This window comes from Elephas maximus, chromosome 1 (genome assembly GCF_024166365.1).
Source record: "Elephas maximus indicus isolate mEleMax1 chromosome 1, mEleMax1 primary haplotype, whole genome shotgun sequence".
In the NCBI taxonomy this organism is placed as follows: Eukaryota; Metazoa; Chordata; class Mammalia; order Proboscidea; family Elephantidae; genus Elephas; species Elephas maximus.
In genome coordinates, this window is record NC_064819.1 from 47,706,475 (window position 1) to 47,724,907 (window position 18,433).

The 18,433-nt window shown below is 44.5% G+C and overlaps 1 long non-coding RNA gene across 1 annotated transcript; it reads left to right on the plus strand.

The window, feature by feature from the left end:
• Positions 1 to 8,915: 8,915 nt before the first annotated feature.
• On the plus strand, positions 8,916 to 10,676 carry LOC126075329 (uncharacterized). The gene is made up of 3 exons (XR_007517178.1): positions 8,916 to 9,035; positions 9,811 to 9,950; positions 10,068 to 10,676. It is a non-coding gene; the product is annotated as an uncharacterized LOC126075329 (long non-coding RNA).
• The last annotated feature ends 7,757 nt before the right edge of the window (positions 10,677 to 18,433 follow it).

Consider the following 18,433-nt stretch of genomic DNA (forward strand, 5'->3'; position numbering starts at 1 on the left):
CCATCAGGGCTGGAGGAAAACTATTTAATAGAGTCACCTAAAACACATTTCCAAGATTACCACAGGCAGGTTTGCAAAGTGATTGGGAGCTTGGGCTTTCGGGTCTAGCTGATGCAAGTTCAAATGCAGTGCGCTTAAGCAGGCCACCCAACCTCACTGGGCCACAGCTGCAGAATGGGACACAAGATCATTGTAAGAATTAAAGGACAGTGTATGTGAAAGCTGCTAGTGTATGTAAGCCTACAAGTAGGCAATGAAAGGAATTAAGGAAATTTAGCTGCAAGTTCAGAGTGGGCAGCTCCTAGAAAGATGTAGCACTTGGGGGCCTCCTGGAAGGTCCGGACTCAAAGAAACCTTAGACAGATAGGTAGGTAGGTAGGTAGGTAGATGATAGATAGATAGATACATGATAGCGAAGCCATTGCCGTTGAGATAGATAGACGATAGACAAACAGAATATCTCAAAAGAGATCTAATCTTGTAGATTGAGTCCTGCCTCATTAACATAACTGCCTCTAATCCTGCCTTATTAACGGCATAGAGGTTAGGATTTACAACACATAGGAAAATTGCATCAGATGACAAAATGGTGGACAATCACACAATACTGGGAATCATCACCTACCCAAGCTGACACACATTTTTGGGGGACACGATTCAATCCATATCAGATAGGTAGAGAGGTAATAGATAGATGATGGATGGATGGATAGATAGATGATAGATTAGACAGATAGATGATAGATAGATGATGGATGGATAGATGGATAGATAGATGGCTAGATAGACAGACAGACATAGTTACCATTGTGTCAACTCTGATTCATGGTGACCTTATGTACAACAGAACAAAATGTTGCCTGGTCCTGCATCATCCTCAGGATCACCAGCATGTTCAAGTCTGTCATTGCAGCTATCCTGCCAATCCATCTAAAGGTCTACCTCTCTGGCCCTCTACTTCACCAAGCATGATGTCCTTTTCCAGGGACTGATCCCTCCTGATGATGTGTCCAGAACAAGCGAGTTGGGTACTGTTCTGTTGTGATTTCATTGGCTGATTTATAGAAGTAGATATCCAGGCCTTTCTTCCTAGTCTGTCTTAGTCTGGAAGCTCTGCTGAAACCTGCTGGTATTTGAAATACTGGTGGCATCACAGCAACACACAAGCAACCACAGTAAGACAAACAGACAAGTAGTGGCAAAGGAACCCTCAAAAAAAAAAAAAAAAAAAACCTGTTGCCGTTGACTTAATTCAGACTTATAGTGACCCTGCAGGACAGAGTAGAACTGTCCATAGGGCTTCCAAGGAGCAGCTGGTGGATTCGAACTGCTGACCTTTTGGTTAGCAGCCATAACTGTTAGCCACTGCACCACCAGCGCTCCAAAGGAGCCTTAGAGATCATCCTTTCCAGTGCCCCTATTCTAAAGGTAAATTGCTGAGGCCCAGAGAAGCAAAATGAGTTCCTGTATTATTTGGATTGCTTCAATAATGTTGTTACTAGGCGCTGTTGAGCCGGTTCCAACTCATAGCAACCCTATAAGACACAGTAGACTTGCCCCATAGTGTTTCCAAGATGTGGCTGGTAGATTTGAACTGCCGACCTTTTGGTTAGCAGCCAAGCTCTTAACCGCTGTATCACCACTTATCAATGATAAGTATCAGAATACTCAACCTAAACTGGCTTAAACAATTACTTCGTAGAACAAGAAGTCTGGAGGAGATAGGCCTGGTTCAGTAGCTCAACACTGTCATCAAGAACCCAGGCTCTTCCCATCTTTGCTCTGCCAACCACAGTGGGCTGGCAATGTCATCCCCTCATGGTTACAGTGAGGCTGCAGAAGCATCAACCATCATATCTGCACATAATAACCTCCAAAAGTAGGAAGGGTGAGGGCAAAGATCTTAGTTTCTCTTCATGAATTTCTTTTTGCCATAGGTAAAACATTTCTCAGACTTCCCCTCCAGTCTCATTGGCCAGGATTAGGTCACATGCCCACTGCCCAACGAGATTGGAGGCTGGCAAGAGGGACCTCTAGCACTCTTAGCCTCTATTGCCAGAAGAAGGCTCTATGGGGAAAATTAAGGGGAGTGGGAAATGATATTTTATGAACAACCAAAAGTGCCTCCCAGACGTGCCCAAAATCATTTAGCTATTTGGTGCCCATAAATGGTGGGGCCAGGCTAAAGTCCACTTCTCCCAATTCCAGGCTTGGTGCCATTTCTAGACCCCTCTGCCTGTGGTTGCTGCCTCTTCTCTGAGCAGAGGCTTAAAACTGGGGTGTCGTGAGGGACAGGGAGAAGGGGAAACATCTCTTGGTGGGGAACTAGTTAAGCTGTGCTGTTGTCAAAAGAAAAAAACGTTGTCAAAGAAAAAATCACACTGGACAGTGTTAAAACAGGCAAGGATGGCTTTCTCCAAAAGGAAGTTGTAAGGAAGGGAGAGGACTGGACTGACAGAAGGGAAGGAAGCACCACTGTAGTGGGGGTAGGGGCTTCGAGAACTAAGTGGAAAGATTGGGAAGGGTTTTAAACTCCACTTGGCGGAGAAATACTGAAATACTGAAGGTCACTAAAAAACCCCAAACTAGTTGCCATTGTGTTGATTTCGACTCATCAAGACCCCATGTGTGCAGAACAGAACTGCTCCATAGGGTTTTCAAGGCTGTGACCTTTTGGAAACAGAGCACCAGGCCTGTTTTCCGAGGTGCCCCTGAGTGGGTTCCAACCACCGACCTTTCAGTTGGTAGTCGAGCACTTGACCATTTGCGCCATCCAGGAATTCCTGAAGCTTGCGAGGGGAAAGTTAAGAAGTGGTGATTTCTGAGTTTGCTGTTTAGGCTAAGTGTTCCATTTCAGTTCTGTAAGGGCTGGGGACAGAGGGAGGTAGGCCTACGGTCAGAAAGAAGCTGCCTAAAATTTCAGTCAAACTAAGGGAGATGTTGGTGCCATTTTCCAGATCACAAAAGGATAAAAGGCTTTGCAGGATTACAGGGCTTGGGTACAATCAGCTTTGTCGGAGCCCAAGCTGAGCAAGGTATGTTCAGAGGCTGGTACAGGCCAGACTCACTTTTGTCAGTGTTGTTTCTCAGAGCCCCCATATTGGAGCCTAGAGGAGGGAGTGAGGGTCACCCTGGGTGTGCTGAGGCCTGACGAAGCAACTCAGCTGAGGGCACCAATAAGCCACCCACTGGGCTCTGCCCTCCAGGCCTCCCACTAGGCATGATGGTCAAAGAGGGTGACCTACATCTATTGGTGGATGAATCGGTCAAAGGCATTGATGTTCATGACATGGAAGGTCACTCTACTGAGCTGGTGTTTACTCACCACTGGTGCCTCTCCTTGCAATATTTCTAAGTTCTATACAAATATTAATTTATTAATACCTAAAAAAAAAAAAAATTTTTTTTTCTTTTTTATAACTCACAGGTAAACAGTTACCATTGAGTGGACTCTGACTTATGGTGACCACGTGTGTGTCAGAGTAGAACTGTGCTCCATAGGATTTTCAGTGACTAAGTTTTTGGAAGTAGATCTCCAGGATTTTCTTCTAAGGCACCTCTGGGTGGACTTGAACCTCCAACTTTTCAATTAGCTTCCAAGCACATTAACATCCAGGTATTCTCACAGTTAGGTATACGGCCAATATTCTTTCCAGCAATGAGAGTATTCAGACCCAGAGAGGTAGAGGGACTGGCTCAAAATCACACAGAAACCCAGTGTTCTGAGTCATAGAGGTTTGGCCATACTTGCCGTCAGGGACAGAATTTGTCACCAGAAATCAAAATGCTAAGCCCTTGAGTCACTTTTTAAATATAACTGTCAAGAGAGCAATTATGGGTGACTCAAAGGCCTGCTGATGTCAGATGGATCTTGGCTAAAAGCAGAGAGCACCAGAAAGATGTTTGCCTGTGTTTTATTAACTATTCAAAGGCATTTAAATGTGTGGATCATAACGAATTATGGATAACATTGAGAAGAATGGGAATTCCAGAGCACTTAATTGTACTCATGAGAAACGTGTACATGGATCAAGAGGCAGTCATTCAAACAGAACAAGGGAATACTATATGGTTTAAGTCAGGAAAAGTTGCATCAGGGTTGTATCATTTCACCGTATTTATTCAATCTGTATGCTGAGCAAATAATCTGAGAAGCTAGATTATTTGAAGAATAATGGAACATCAGGATTGGAGGAAGACTCATTGACAACCTGCAATATACAGATGACACAATCTTACTGAAAGTGAAGAGAACTTGAAGCACTTACTGATGAAGATCAAAGATTACAGCCTTCAGTATGGAGTACACCTCAACATAAAGAAAACAAAAATCCTCACAACTGGACCAATAATCAACGTCATGATAAATGGAGAAAATATTGAAATTGTCAAGGATTTCACTTTACTTGGATCCACGATCAATGCCCATGGAAGCAGCAGTCAAGAAATCAAACAGCATATTGCATTGGGCAAATCTGCTGCAAAAGATCTCTTTAAAGTGTTCAAAAGCGAAGGTGTTACCTTGAGGACTAAGGTGCTCCTGACCCAAGTCATGGTATTTTCAATTACCTCATATGCATGCAAAAGCTGGATGATAAGTAAGATTGAAGAAGAATTAATGCCTTTGAATAATGATGTTGGCAAAGAATACTGAATACACCATGGACTGCCAAAAGAAGTACAGCCAGAATGCTCCTTAGAAGCGAGGATGGCGAGAATTCATCTCACATACTTTGGACATGTTATTGGGGGACCCCCCCCAAAAAAACCAAACGCACTGCTTTTGAGTCGATTCCGATCATAGTGACCCTATAGAACAGGGTAGAACTGCCCCATAGAGTTTCCAAGAAGAGCCTGGTGGATTTGAACTGCTGACCTCTTGGTTAGCAGCCATAGCACTTAACCATTATGCCACCAGGGTTTCCACTGGGTGACCAGTCCCTGGAAAAGAACATGCTTAGTAAACTGAGGGTCAGTGAAAAAGGGAAAGGCCCTCAATGAGATGCACTGGCACAGAGGCCACAACAATGGGCTCAAGCAAAACAAAGATTGTGAGAATGATGCAGGATGGGGCAGTGTTTTGTTCTGTTGTACATAGGGCTGCTATGAGTCAGAATCAGCTCAGTGGTACCTAACAACAACAACAACAACAAAGGCTTGGAAGTGTGGGACAGCCTGGCCCATTGGGAGCCGCACGTAGTTCCTCATGGCAGGAGCACAGGTGTTAAGAAGGGGATCCTGGGCAATGGTACTAGGAGGACAGAAGAGTTATATCCCACTTTTGATGCCAGGCTGACGTGGCCATACCCCAGTAGGCAAAAATGGGAAGAATATATCCGTGTCTTGTAAAGGTCACCAGGGCGGTAGTTGGGGGATGGCCAGGATGCACCCAGGCTGAGGTTCAGAGGCCAGCAATAGCAGTTATGGGGTGGGGGTGGGGAGCAACAGAGGGGATAGAGAGGTGTTGACGCAGAGGAGGCATCCTAAGGAGACAGGAAGGCCTGGGCACTGATGAGACGAGTGGATAAGGAAGTGGGAGAAGGTGATGTGTGAGTGATGGAGTCCATCACCAAGACAGAGGATACAGCAGGAGGAGGGTTGAGAGGAAGATGGTACTGTCCTTACATTAGAGGTGCCTCCCTTCACTGGCCACACGGTCATATCCCAGGGAGGCTCTGCTCAGCCGCTGGTTCCCTGGGAAGCCAGACTGTGTTGTAGTCATGTAGGTGAAATGAAGTTTCCCCTCCCCATTGCCTCTTTTCCCTGTAGATGGGTTAGACTTGTATAGGATGTCACCACTGGCCCGTGCCTTAGTGGCAGTCAGTGAGTCTGACCCCTCCATGATAGAGAGGTAGAGACTGGGGTCCTCTGTAAAGTCACAGCACAAAGTCCCAGCTGTCAGCAGCAGGGTGGGGACCAGAACCCAAAGTGCCAGGCTTCTTGCCAACAGCGTCCCCCATCGCCACCCGGGCCAATGCTTTCATGATTTTTTAAACCACCTCATAGTGGGAAAGTGTTGGTTTTCCATTATGCTTTGTGAAATATTCAAAATAGCCCTTAGATTCCCATCACTAACTCATGAAGCCCTAGGCCTCCAGGACCCTGACTGGGAACCCCAGTCCTACATCTCACAGGAAGTAAGACACAAGGGAAACCCACTGTCCTGGAGCCCTCAGCACTGAGCTGTGGAAGGATTGGATCCTGGCCCAAGCCCGTACCAGCCAGGAGCCTTTGGACAAATCACTCAACCTCCCTGAGCCTCAGTTTTTGCATTATGGTTCTTAGTTGCAAGCAACAGAAACAAACTTACCCCAGCAAAGCAGAAAGGAATGTATTAAAAGGAGGCTGGGGAGAACATTTTGGTGGTTCCTCAAAAAGTTAAACATAGAATTACTGCATGACCCAGCCATTCCACTCCTAGGCAAATACCCAAAGAATCTAAAACAGGTGTTCAAGCAAAAACTTGTACATGAATGCTCATAGCAACTGTCTTCACAATAGCCAAAACGTGCAAACAGCCCAAACCACTGTCAACGGATGAGTGGATAAACAAAACGTGGTATATCCATACAATGGAATATGCTTCATCCATAAAAAAAAAAGTACTAATACATGCTACAATATGATGGAATCTTGAAAACATCAAATGAAAGAAGCCACACACAAAAGGTTGCATATTGTTTGATTCCATTTATGTGAAATGTCCAGGACAGGCAAATCCATAGAAATAGAAACCAGTTTAGCCAGGGGCTCCATTTGGGGTAATGAAAATGTTCTAGAACTAGATAGTGGTGATGTTTGCACGACACCAAGAATGTACTAAAGGTCACTGAATTGTCTACTTGAACATTGTTAAAATGGTAAATTTTATGTGTACATGTTGTTGTGGTGGTGGTCATTGTTGTTAGGTGCCATGGAGTCGGTTCTGCCTCATAGTGACCTAATGTATAATAGAATGGAACGTTGCCTGGTCATGCACCATCCTCACAGTGGTTGCCATGTTTGAGCCTGTTTTTGCAGCTACTGTGTCAATCCATCTCGTTGAGGGTGCTCCTCTTTTTCACTGACCCTGTACTTTACCAAGCATGGTGTCCTTCTCCATGGGTTGACATACAGCAAAATTAAAAAAAGGCATTCTGGGTAAGTTATACATAGAATAACTGGAGTGCCGGGAGCCAGCTGGTGACTGTAGCTGGTACCACACCCATAACTTCACAGCTGCACTGGTTCTGGAGCAGAGACGCTGCCCTTCTGCTCACTGGGGGCCACCCCGCTGCTGGCCCAGAAACCCCAGCTCCTGCAGCCACTCCTGCCACCCAAAAGAGGTGCTCAGGGTCCCTGGACTGGAGCAGATTCGTCCCACTGGGGGAAGTCAGGTCATACACCACCCTTTAGCTGTAAAGAAGTTGAGGGAGTCAGGCTCTGCCTCTCACCATGCCACACGAGGTAGGAAATTCTCCCAAACTTCAGGAGGTCAGTCAGGAGGCACGGCTGCCAAAAAGAATGACCATGGTGCACGGAGTTAATGCCTGCTCTAGAGAGAAAGGAGAACATGTTGAAAGAGCCTGGCTCATGTGATACACAGAAGTGCTGGTGTGCTCGTCCTTCCTGTGGGGAGATACTTAGAAGCCAATTCACAAAACAAAGATTGTGCTCTGGTGGTGTAGTGGTTAAGAGCTATGGATGCTAACCTAAAGGTCAGCAGTTCAAATCTACCAGCCGCTCCTTGGAAACCTTATGGGGCAGTTCTACTCTGTCCTATAGGGTCGCTATGAGTTGGAACCAACTTGACGGCACCTAACAACAACAACAACATACTTTGAATGGAGTCCCTGTGTGGCACAAACTACTAACCCAAAGGTTGGAGGTTCAAGTCCACCCAATGGTGCCTAGGAAGAAAGACCCAAAGATCTGCTTCCAAAGGGTCACAGCCATTGAAAACCCTGTGGAACACAATTTTACTCTGACATACATGGGGTTGCAATGAGTCAGAATCAATCTGATGGCAACTGGCTGAGTTTTTTTAAATATCTTTAACAAGACAACAGCAGCAGCTGGTTGTTTATCTCGTGGACACTAATCCTTGCCTTTGGCTTTCTGTGATTAGCTTTGCAGTTTCACACTGAGACCTGGCTGTCATCCATTTAGAAACCAAATCACAGTGAGCTGGAGCACAGGAGTGGGGCCCAGAGTGGAGAGACCAGGCCCCCCTCCACACTGGACAGCAACGTCCCTATCTGCCAACTCACCACCTGCCGCATATGGTGGGGAAGAACAGACACAAACGATGGCAAGTCTTGCCTCTAACAAGCCAATCCAACAGGAAATGGAAGCAAAAGAGACAGATAGGATCAAGTTAGGTTTTTAAAAAAAGCTTTATTTTGATATAATTTAAAACTTTCAGAAAAGTTGCAAAAATGTTACAAGGAACTTCAATCTACCCTTTACCCAGCTTCACCAGTTGTTTTAATTTTATCGCATTTGCTTTCTCATTCTCTTGCTCTCTCTTCTCTCTCTCCCTGCCCTGTCTCTCCTTCTCTCTCCCTCTCTCTCTACCGGCCCTGTCTCTCTTCTTCTCTGTCTCTCTCTCTCCCTCTCTGTCTCTCTCTCTCCTTCTCTGTCTTTCTCTCCCTGCCCCATCTCTCTTCCTGTCTGTTTCTTTCTGACTGTGTCACTTTACCTCGAAACAATTCAGTGCGTATTTCCTAAACACAAGGACAATCTTTCACATAACCACAGTACAATTACCAAAGTCAAGAAGTGTAACAGTGTTGCTATATTCACCTAATCCTCAGTCCATATTCAGCATTCAACAACTGTCCCAATCATGTCCTTTTATAGGTATTTAGGAGTTTTCAAGTAATCCTTTATTTATTGATTTCTAGCTTAATTCCCCTATGGTCGAAGATCATGCTTCCAAAGATTTCAGCCTTTGGAAACTTACCGACTCTTACTTATGGTCCCTTCCTTCACCCTCCAGCTGCCTCCTCCTTCCAGGTTCCCTGGAGTCTGCTTCGCCAGGCAGCAGATCAGAGGTGAGGACCTGGGGAGATTTACAGGCAGATTTTAGGGCCTCCATCTCCGGCTCCCTCCAGTCTAGTACTCCCCTCTCCATTTTCCAGCCTTTCCAGCAGCCCCGCTCCACCATCTGGCCACTTAAGGCAGTAAGACCCGCCCCCCCTTCTGCATTAGCCCCGGCTGTGTCACACCCTGCTGACCAGGGAGTGCCCAGGCGAAAAGCCAGACACAGCAAATGGCCCTTCTTCCAGGAGTTAACTCTTCCAGGTTCTACCTGCTCATATTTGTTCTCTAGTCCTTTCAAGTAGTTGAGATTTAAAATATATGTATTTTGTCCAGAATTTATGCATCAATACATATATACATACATAATTGGGAATAAATCTCATTCATGCCCCATTCCATCAAGTGTACTGTTACTCCAAACAGAATAAGCCTGACTCCAACATGCTGACTTCCAATTCCAGTTGGATTCATCTGATTTAGTTATGGCTCCTTAACATTGCATGAAGAAGTCCTTTTGATTTGGGCCTTAATTGAAATAACAAAAGAATTAAGAGAAAAAACTGAACAGATCTATAAAATGAACCAGTAAGTCAACCAGTCACTCACTTATGCAAAAATGTACAAACAAGGAAGCACCGTGGAACAGGTTAGCTTGTATTTTAAGGAGGAGTTTCTAGGTATTTCACATAGTTTAGTAATATTCTAGGAAAAATCTACCTAGTCCAGATGGGCTGTCTTTTCAGGCTTCCTGTCCTTCCATATGTTAACACACATTTTACCTCACAGAAAGTGGCCAAGAGTACAGTGGACCTGATCTTAGGAAGAGTGGAAGACAGGCCGCCATAGAGCCGGACAGAATTGGACAAGAAAACACCCTCAGGGATCCCTGGTGACTCTGGAGTGAGGCCTGCAAGGAAGAGAGAGGTGTAAGCAGCTCCAGGCAGGGGGTGGGGGCAACGAGCTTGCACCTCCTTCAGTACAAGCCTCTTTGGACTGGCTGTTTCTTCATTGGACCAATATCTATGTTTACTCTTATTTTCTAGTTAAAAATATGAGCAATTATGACCATGATAACCAATCGCGCAGAAGAACCGAGGGTGGGATGACACCATGCTCAATCACTGTAATACTTTCGACCCTCTGTCCCATCTGCTTCATCGTCCTGGCCTGGCACGACCCCTGCCCTGATCGTGTACAGCTAGCTCTCCACCTGCTTTGCACTCATGCACACCAGGCAGCCTCTGTTCCTGGAGAAAAAAGCAACAACGCTGCCTGAACCACTCCAAGTTCAAGACCACAGCAGCCCGCCATCCCTCGGGGCTGCCATAGTCTCACTGTGTGTGCTCAGTCAGCTGGCTTTTCCCTCTCCTGACAACAATTTCACACTTTCTCCTCTCTCCTCTAACTCCAACACCCCTTCCTCCTACACTCTGAGGGAGTGGCCTCCATTCTTTCCTCACCTGGAAAATGGAAGCCAGTGAAAGAGAATTTGTCCACATCCTGCCACCCCCATGCACACCGATCCAGCCCACCTGGCCATTCAAGGCAGCTCCGCTTCCATCCTCTTAAGTCTTATAAGACATCCATCATCACGACAATAAAATAGTCAACTGAACAGAAATGGCTAGGACCCAATTCAGTAATGCCCTATTTCCTCACAACATATATTTATTTTTAAAAAAATAAAAACGTCAAAGCCTCCTCAGCGTGGAAGTTTAGGACTGTTTTTACACTAAGACAGCATCCAAAATGAGTTCTTGAGTCCCTTGTTTTGTCTTCTATTTATCCTTTTCTTTCTGTTCTTTAGCTTCTTTTTCTTCTTGCTTTTTAACCAGCCGTTCCACTTCCTTTTATTTGAGAACTCTAGAATGTTGCTCAACTCCTTCAAATACCTACAAACGCTTCCCTAAAATGCAAGCTAAGGGTTTAGGCAGTGTTGCCTCGTTCGCGCATTTATGTGTCAGTGAAGGACCGGCTGACCTTCCCTCCTGCTTCTGTGGACGAGTGGCTTGAGTTACCACCTAAGCGTGTGCACCCTGTCTCCTGTTCAAAGCCCTCCCTCAGCCCTTGTCCCCTTCTCCCGTCATCTGTTTAGTAAGCCTGATGCATCTACCTCTTGGAATTGTTCAGCCTCCAGAAAGTGAGGCCATGGTGTCAGCAGTGAGTTTCCTGAGGAACGCTGTGCTGCAAGGTCCGTGAAGACAGACTGACTCCAGAGACCAATGGACACAAAACAGCTACTCTCAGTGAAAAGCCATTACTGATAATTTAGTTTAAAAAAAAAAAAATTAGTTACAGCTGAAAAAAATCTCATTTTCATGCCTATGTGCTTAAGTGTATTCCTATATGGACTGACTTTTAAGGAAATAATAAAATATGGAAATTTTCTATTGTTTTGTGGAAGAGGTATCACATTTCCCAAAGTTTAACTTTGAATGGTTTCTCAAAACCCAGTTCTCAAAACTCATGGTTGCAGTGGGCTATGGAGCAAACTCCACCACCCGTCTGTCAGTTTGTCCTACTATGATGGCTTGTGTATTGCTGTGATGGTGGAAGCTATGCCACCAGTATTTCAAATACCAGCAGGGTCACCCATGCTGGACAGGTTTCAACCATAGGCAGGTGAGCTTGCTTCGTGTTATTGTTGTTGTTAGTTGCTATCAAGTTGGCTCTAACTCATGGCGACCCTATGTACAACAGAACAAAACATTACCTGGTCCTGCACAATGTCCACGATCATTAGTATTCGGGAGTCTATTGTTGTAGCCACTGTGTATTTCGAGTGGCTTCCAACCTAGGGGGCTCATCTGCCAGCACTATATCTGATAATATTTTGTTGTGATCCACAGGATTTCATTAGCTAATTTTTTTTAATTCTTAGAGGTAGATTGCCAGGTCTTTCTTCCTAGTCTTAACCTGTAAACTCCCCTGAAACCTGTCCACCATGGAAGAAGTGCAGTTTTACTGCTCTGGTGAAAAGAGATCTTCTCCTACATTTGAAAAAGCTCCACTTTTTACCTTTCTTGACTCATTTGGCTCCATACGTAACAGGTTTAGTTTAAGGAGGAAAAAATACACGGGTAAGAGACTTTTCTAAATAATTATGATGATCTGTATTTGAAGAAGATAAACAAATATGCTGTTCATTTTGTTAATTACAAAAGCAGGGGAAAATCATGCTTAACACTCCTCGCCTGAAACAATAACTAATCTGTTTTGTGCATTGGCTTCCATGCATTTGTGCTGTGCATATATATATATATTTTTTACTTATTATATAAATAATTGTGCATTCTTTTTAAACTTGATTGTGAGATGTATTTTTCTATGTTGACACATAGTGTTATTATTTTATTGACAGCAAAATATTATATTGCCTGGCTATACCCGCCACAATTACATCATCATCTCCATATTGTTGTATATGTAAGTTGCTACTATTTGTCACTAGTATAAAAAACACTACAGTGAACATCTTCATGCATAGAGCTATTTTTATCTTGTGGGTTATTTCATTTGGTTAGATTCCCAGGTGGAACTTCCTGGGTCAATGGATACTATTTTATTAAAAAAAGAAGAAAAAAATCCTGATGATCTGAACAGAGATTTGAGGATAAAAGAGAAAAAGGCGAATTTGCAACAGACATGAACGAACAAACTTTAAAATACCAGGGGAGAAGCAGGGGCTGGGTCATCCCATCATAGAGTGTCTTCTTAACAGAGGTGTGTTTGGTGCTCATCTCTCTAAACCTTCCTTGATGCCCCCAGGCAAAGATGCTGAGCAAGGAGCACCAAGAACAATTCAGAAACCTGGGCTCAGATCCACGCACAGCACCACCTGTCAGCAAGTGTACAGACACCAGTTTCCAAGGAGACCTTCGCGTTTCTCCTTTCACAGGTTAATGGTTTTGAATCTGAGCTGGGTGCTTGGAGAGAATTAGTTCAAAAAAGAGGGAGAAAAGAAAATGTTTTTAAAGGACAATTTAACTGTTAACCTCGGGAATCAGCACAGAGCCCAATGCAGGGAACCTTCTGGCCCATTCCTTTTTCTGTATGACTTCAGGCTTTGATCTTTTTTCTGAGGTACATTTATTTCCACTTTCCTTTTTAATAAAACAAAACCACCAGTGTGTTCCGTTGTGTCTAATGACATACAGCCTGTGGAGTGGCAAAATGTCCATGCCGCACAAGCTCGCCAGGGCCCAACAGGGAAGGCACTGAGGCATAATAGGGCGATCATTATGACCGTGTAGCAACGAGAAGCATGGGGCGCAAACTCACGTGCCCGGTGCCCTGCTAGACTTGGCTGCTGTGAGACTCACTGTGGTGAGAATTTCAGGACCTAGGAACATGTTGTCCCTAGCTGCCCACGAGGAAGCTCAGAAGCCCCCATCATCCCCTCCCCGCTAGATTTTCCATGTCTACACTGACCTTCTCTGCGTTTAGAGCCAGCCTCATGGAGATGGGTTGCAACTGTTGGTTGCTTATGAGTTTGCAAGGCCAGAATTCAGGATGCTGCTCTTTCCTACCAAGTGCCTTGTTGGCAATTCACAGCCACAAACCAATAACCTATCCTTAGGTACAGCTCCGTGCTAGCAAGAGATACAGCAGCAGAAGTTACCATTTCATGAAGTAGAGCAGGTGTAACTTGTAACCCACAAAAACAGTATGAAAAAATATATAGCGAAACCTGCGAGAGCTGAACTCGCCGGGACCACCTTGATTTTCCGGATCTCGAAAGCTTTCTGCCCTTGGCAGGGTGCAATCTTACCACTTTTCTATTGTTCATTTTAGTGGAAAATGTTTAAATTTTCCTTCTCTGACGGGTGTCTGCCTTACAGCTTCCAGCTTTTGCAGGTTTTACTGTATATCATTTTAGATTTTCTGTGGTGCATTTTCTAACTCTGTACCTCCATTCAGGCAGATAAAAACGTGACTGCAGTTCTTCTCAGGGTTTCCCCCTTCACTGAGGTTGGGCTAGGATTGGGGATTTAACAAAATCCTTATGGGCTGGGGGGCATCCATCTTGTCGTGGGTCACCAATACACTCAGGATGCCGCTGAGCTGCCCACAAGATACCTGCTCTGGCATCAGGCTGCTGCTTCTGTGCCACACAGGGACCCGGAAATCCACACATCTGCCTGTGGCCCCATCAGTCCAGATCCTCCCTGTGGCCATCGCCGTGCTGGGGTGTATTTTCCTCTCAGATGCATGCCTGGGTTTGGGGGATGGCAAGGGGCAGGGACATGTCTTTAAACCTCTGTGATTCTTTCTTCCTTCATGATTCTCCCAGGTACTCTGTGAACCCCTTTCCTACAAGTATTCAGGGTTTCCTAAAACGTACAAAAGCCAGAAATAAGCTACTTCGTAGATCTACCACGTGCCTCCCCTACAGCATTAGGCACGCAGCGACTCATTTGCTTACATGTTGTTCTTTGCCCTCAAATTGGCTCCCACCCATAGCAACCTTATGTATAATAGAACCAAACGTTGCCCAGTCCTGCGCCATTCTCACAATTGGTATATTTAAGCCCATTGTTGCAGCTATTGTGTCCATCCATCTCATTGAGGGCTTAAATGGGGGGAAGTGAAAAGGCAGATCCTGGAAGAACTGATCCCCACGCCCAATGCACATACTCACACACACGTATTCATATTTCAAAATAGCACTCGGCCACATTATTTCTTTGCAGATCCTTGTGTCCCCATGAAGAGAATACACCTCTCATTCCAGTGTTCCCCTTGTTTCTCTACTTCCACATGCAAAGCAGCACCTGGCTGTGTAAGTGACAGTTTCCCCAGGAAACTCCAGGGTTGGAGAGGTGAGTATGGACCCTGGGTGGATTTCAGCAATCGCAGCATCTGGTCGAGACTCAGGGAAAGGACAGGAGGAGAAGCAGCCATGGCCACCTGACAGTGACGGAGCTGAGAAGAAGGGCTGGGCTTCTGTATGGCAGCTACACCCCTTACTCTGTTCCATAACCACGTAAGCAAACATAAGCAGGAGGCCCCTCCCAACCTGGGGACCTGGGGCTTGGGAGTGGAGGACGTTTCTGAGGAGGAAGGGAGCTTAATGGGAGGTTTGGGATGGGAGACTGTAGGTGTCAGGATGGAGTGGGTGATGCCGCCCTAAATTACACAAGGCCCTTCAAGGATTGTCCCCACTGTGGGAAAGGACACCTGCCACCTGGGACTGCAGACCCCTGGGTTAAAGTTTTCAACTGAATCCAGTCATTTATAAAAATAAAAATACACCTACCAAAAAAGTGAAAACACAAGTGACCAACTGTGAGACTATCTTAGGAAACCATATATTCCAAAAGAATCTAATAACCATATATATATCAAACTTTGACAACTTAACAAGAAACAAATAACTCAATCATAAAATGGGCAAAGGATTTGAACAGACATTTCACCAAAGACGACATTCAAATGGCCACTAAACGCACAAAAAGATGCTCAGCGTCATTAGCCATCAGAGAGCTACAAATCAAAACCACAATCAAATACCATTTAACTTCTTTTAAAACCCAAACCAAACCCACTGCCCTCAAGTCGATTCCAACTCATAGCAAGTCTATAGAACAGAGTAGAACTGCTCCATAGGACTTCTAAGGCTGTAATTTTTTTTTTTTTTTTTGCACTTTAGAATGCAGGTTTACAGAACAAACTAGCTTCTCATTAATCAGTTAGTACACATATTGTTTTATGACATTTGTTAAGAACCTCACGACATGTCAACACTCTCCCTTCTCGACCTTGGGTTTCCTATTTCCAGCTTTCCTGTCCACTCCTGCCTTCTAGTCCTTCCCCCTGGGCTGGTGTGCCCCTTTAGTCTCATTTTGTTTTATGGGCCTATCTAATCTTTGGCTTAAGGGTGAACCTCAGGAGTGACTTCATTACTGAGCTAAAAGCGTGTCCAGGGACCATACTCTCAGGGTTTCTCCAGTCTTTGCCAGGCCAGTAAGTCTGTTTTTTTGTGTGTGTGTGTGAGTTAGAATTTTGTTCTACATTTTTCTCCAGCTCTGTCCAGGACCTTCTATTGTGATCCCTGTCAGAGCAGTCAGTGGTGGTACCTGGGCATCATCTAGTTGTGCTGAACTCAGTCTGGTGTAGGCTGTGGTAGTTGTGGTCCATTAGTCCTTTGGACTAATCTTTCCCTTGTATCTTTAGTTTTCTTCAGTCTTCCTTGCTCCTGAAGGGGTGAGACCAGTGGAGTATCTTAGATGGCCGCTCACAGGCTTTTAAGACCCCAGTCCCTACTCACCAAAGTAGAATGTAGAACGTATTCTTTATAAACTATGTTATGCCAATTGAGCTAGATGTTCCCCAAGACCACGGTCCCCATAGCCCTCAGCCCAGTAATTTGGTTCCTCAGGTAGTTTGGATGTGTCTATAGAGCTTCCATTACCTTGCCTTGTACAAGTTGTGCTGGCTTCCCCAGTGCTGTGTATTTTCTTACCCTTCACCAAAGTTACCACTTACCTATTGTCTATTTAGTATTTTTCCATCCCCACCACTCCCTTCCCTCGAAACCATCAAAAAGTATTTCTTTTGTGTGTAAACCTTTTCATGAGTTTTGATAGTAGTGGTCTCATACAATATTTGTTCTTTTGTGATTGACTTATTCCACTCAGCATGATGCCCTCCAGATTCATCCATGTTGTGAGATGCTTCACAGATTCATCATTGTTTTTTATCATTGTATAGTACTCCATTGTGTGTATTACCACAGTTTATCCATCCGTCTGTTGATGGGCATCTAGGTTGTTTCCATCTTTTTGCTATTGTGAACAATGCTGCAATGAACATGGGTGTACATATGTTTATTTGTGTGACAGCTCTTATTTCTCTAGGATACATTTGTAGGGGTGGGATTGCTAGATCATATGGTATTTCTGTTTCTAGCTCTAAGGAAGCACCATATCATTTTCCAACAAGGCTGTAATCTTTACAGACACAGATTGCCACATCTTTCTCCCGAGGAATGGCTGGTGGGTTCAAATCACTGACATTTAGGTTAGCAGCCGAATGCTTAACCACTTTGCCACTAGGGCTCCTTCCTCTTCACTCCCACTAGGATGGCTAAAATAAAAACAATGTTGTCGAGGATGTGGGGAATTTAGAACCCTTATCCATTGCTGGTAGAAACGCAAAGTGGGACAGCCGTTGTGGAAAACAGTGCAGCTATTTCTCAAGAAATCCTAAAAATCAAATTACCAAAACAAACCTGTTGCCTTGGAGTCGATTCTGACTCATAGTGACCTTATGGGACAGAATAGAACTGCCGGATAGGGTTTCCAAAGAGTGGCTAGTGGGTTTGAACTGCCAACCTTTTGATTAGCAGCTGTAGCTCATAACCACTATGCCATAAGGGCTCCATTTGACCCAGCAATTCCATGCATAGGTTTATACCCAAAAGATTTGAAAGCAGAGACTCAAACAGATACTTGTACACCAATGTTCATTACAGCACTGTTCACAATAGCCAAAAGGTGGAAACAACCTAAATGCCTACCAGCAAATGAATGAATAAACAAAATGTGGTACATACATACAATGGAATGGAACTCAACCAGTAGGAGAAACAAAGCGTTGATACATGTTACAATATGAATGGAGCTTGAAGACATTATGCTGAATGAAATAAGTCAACCAAAAAGGACAAATAATGTATGACCTCATTTATATAAAAAGTCAAGAACAGGCAAATGTGTAGAGACCAAAGTTTGTTAGTGGTTACCAGAATGGGAGGGAAAGGAAAAGGGGGGTTATTGCTTATGGAGTGCTGAATTTTGCTTTACGGTGATGGAAGAAACACATTGATTAAGGGTAGGGCTGCACAGCTGATTAATGTAATTGCTGGCAATAAGTTGTATGCCTGTAAAAGTTGGATTGGCAACAATGACAACAACAACAACAACAAAAAAGAAGCTGCTGAGGCTGCTTATGTGTGATGAAGCACCTCATGGGATGTGGTTCCTTGGTTTGGAGGTTTATGGTCACGGTTTCATGAGACATCCAAGCTAGGTGGCATAATAACGTGTTTAGAGATCTGTTTTACCTCCTAGTTTGTTCATAGGGCCTGGGGTCTTAAAAGCTTGAAGCAACCATCCAAGCCACAACAATTGGTTTCTAGTTGCCTGGAGCAATAGAGGAAGGAGAGTTGGAAATAGGAGGAAGATATGGAATGTGTGGCCAAGTGCCTCCATGAACAACTGCCTTTTTTGACATGAAACCAGAAGAACTGGATGGTGCCCGTCTACCACTACTGAACATTTTGATCAAAGATTCTATAAAAGAATCCTGATCAAAAGGGGGAAAATGCAGAACAGAATTTCAAATTCTCATGGAATCCAGAATTTCAAATTCTCATGGAATCCAGAATTTCTAGCACTGTGGAGGC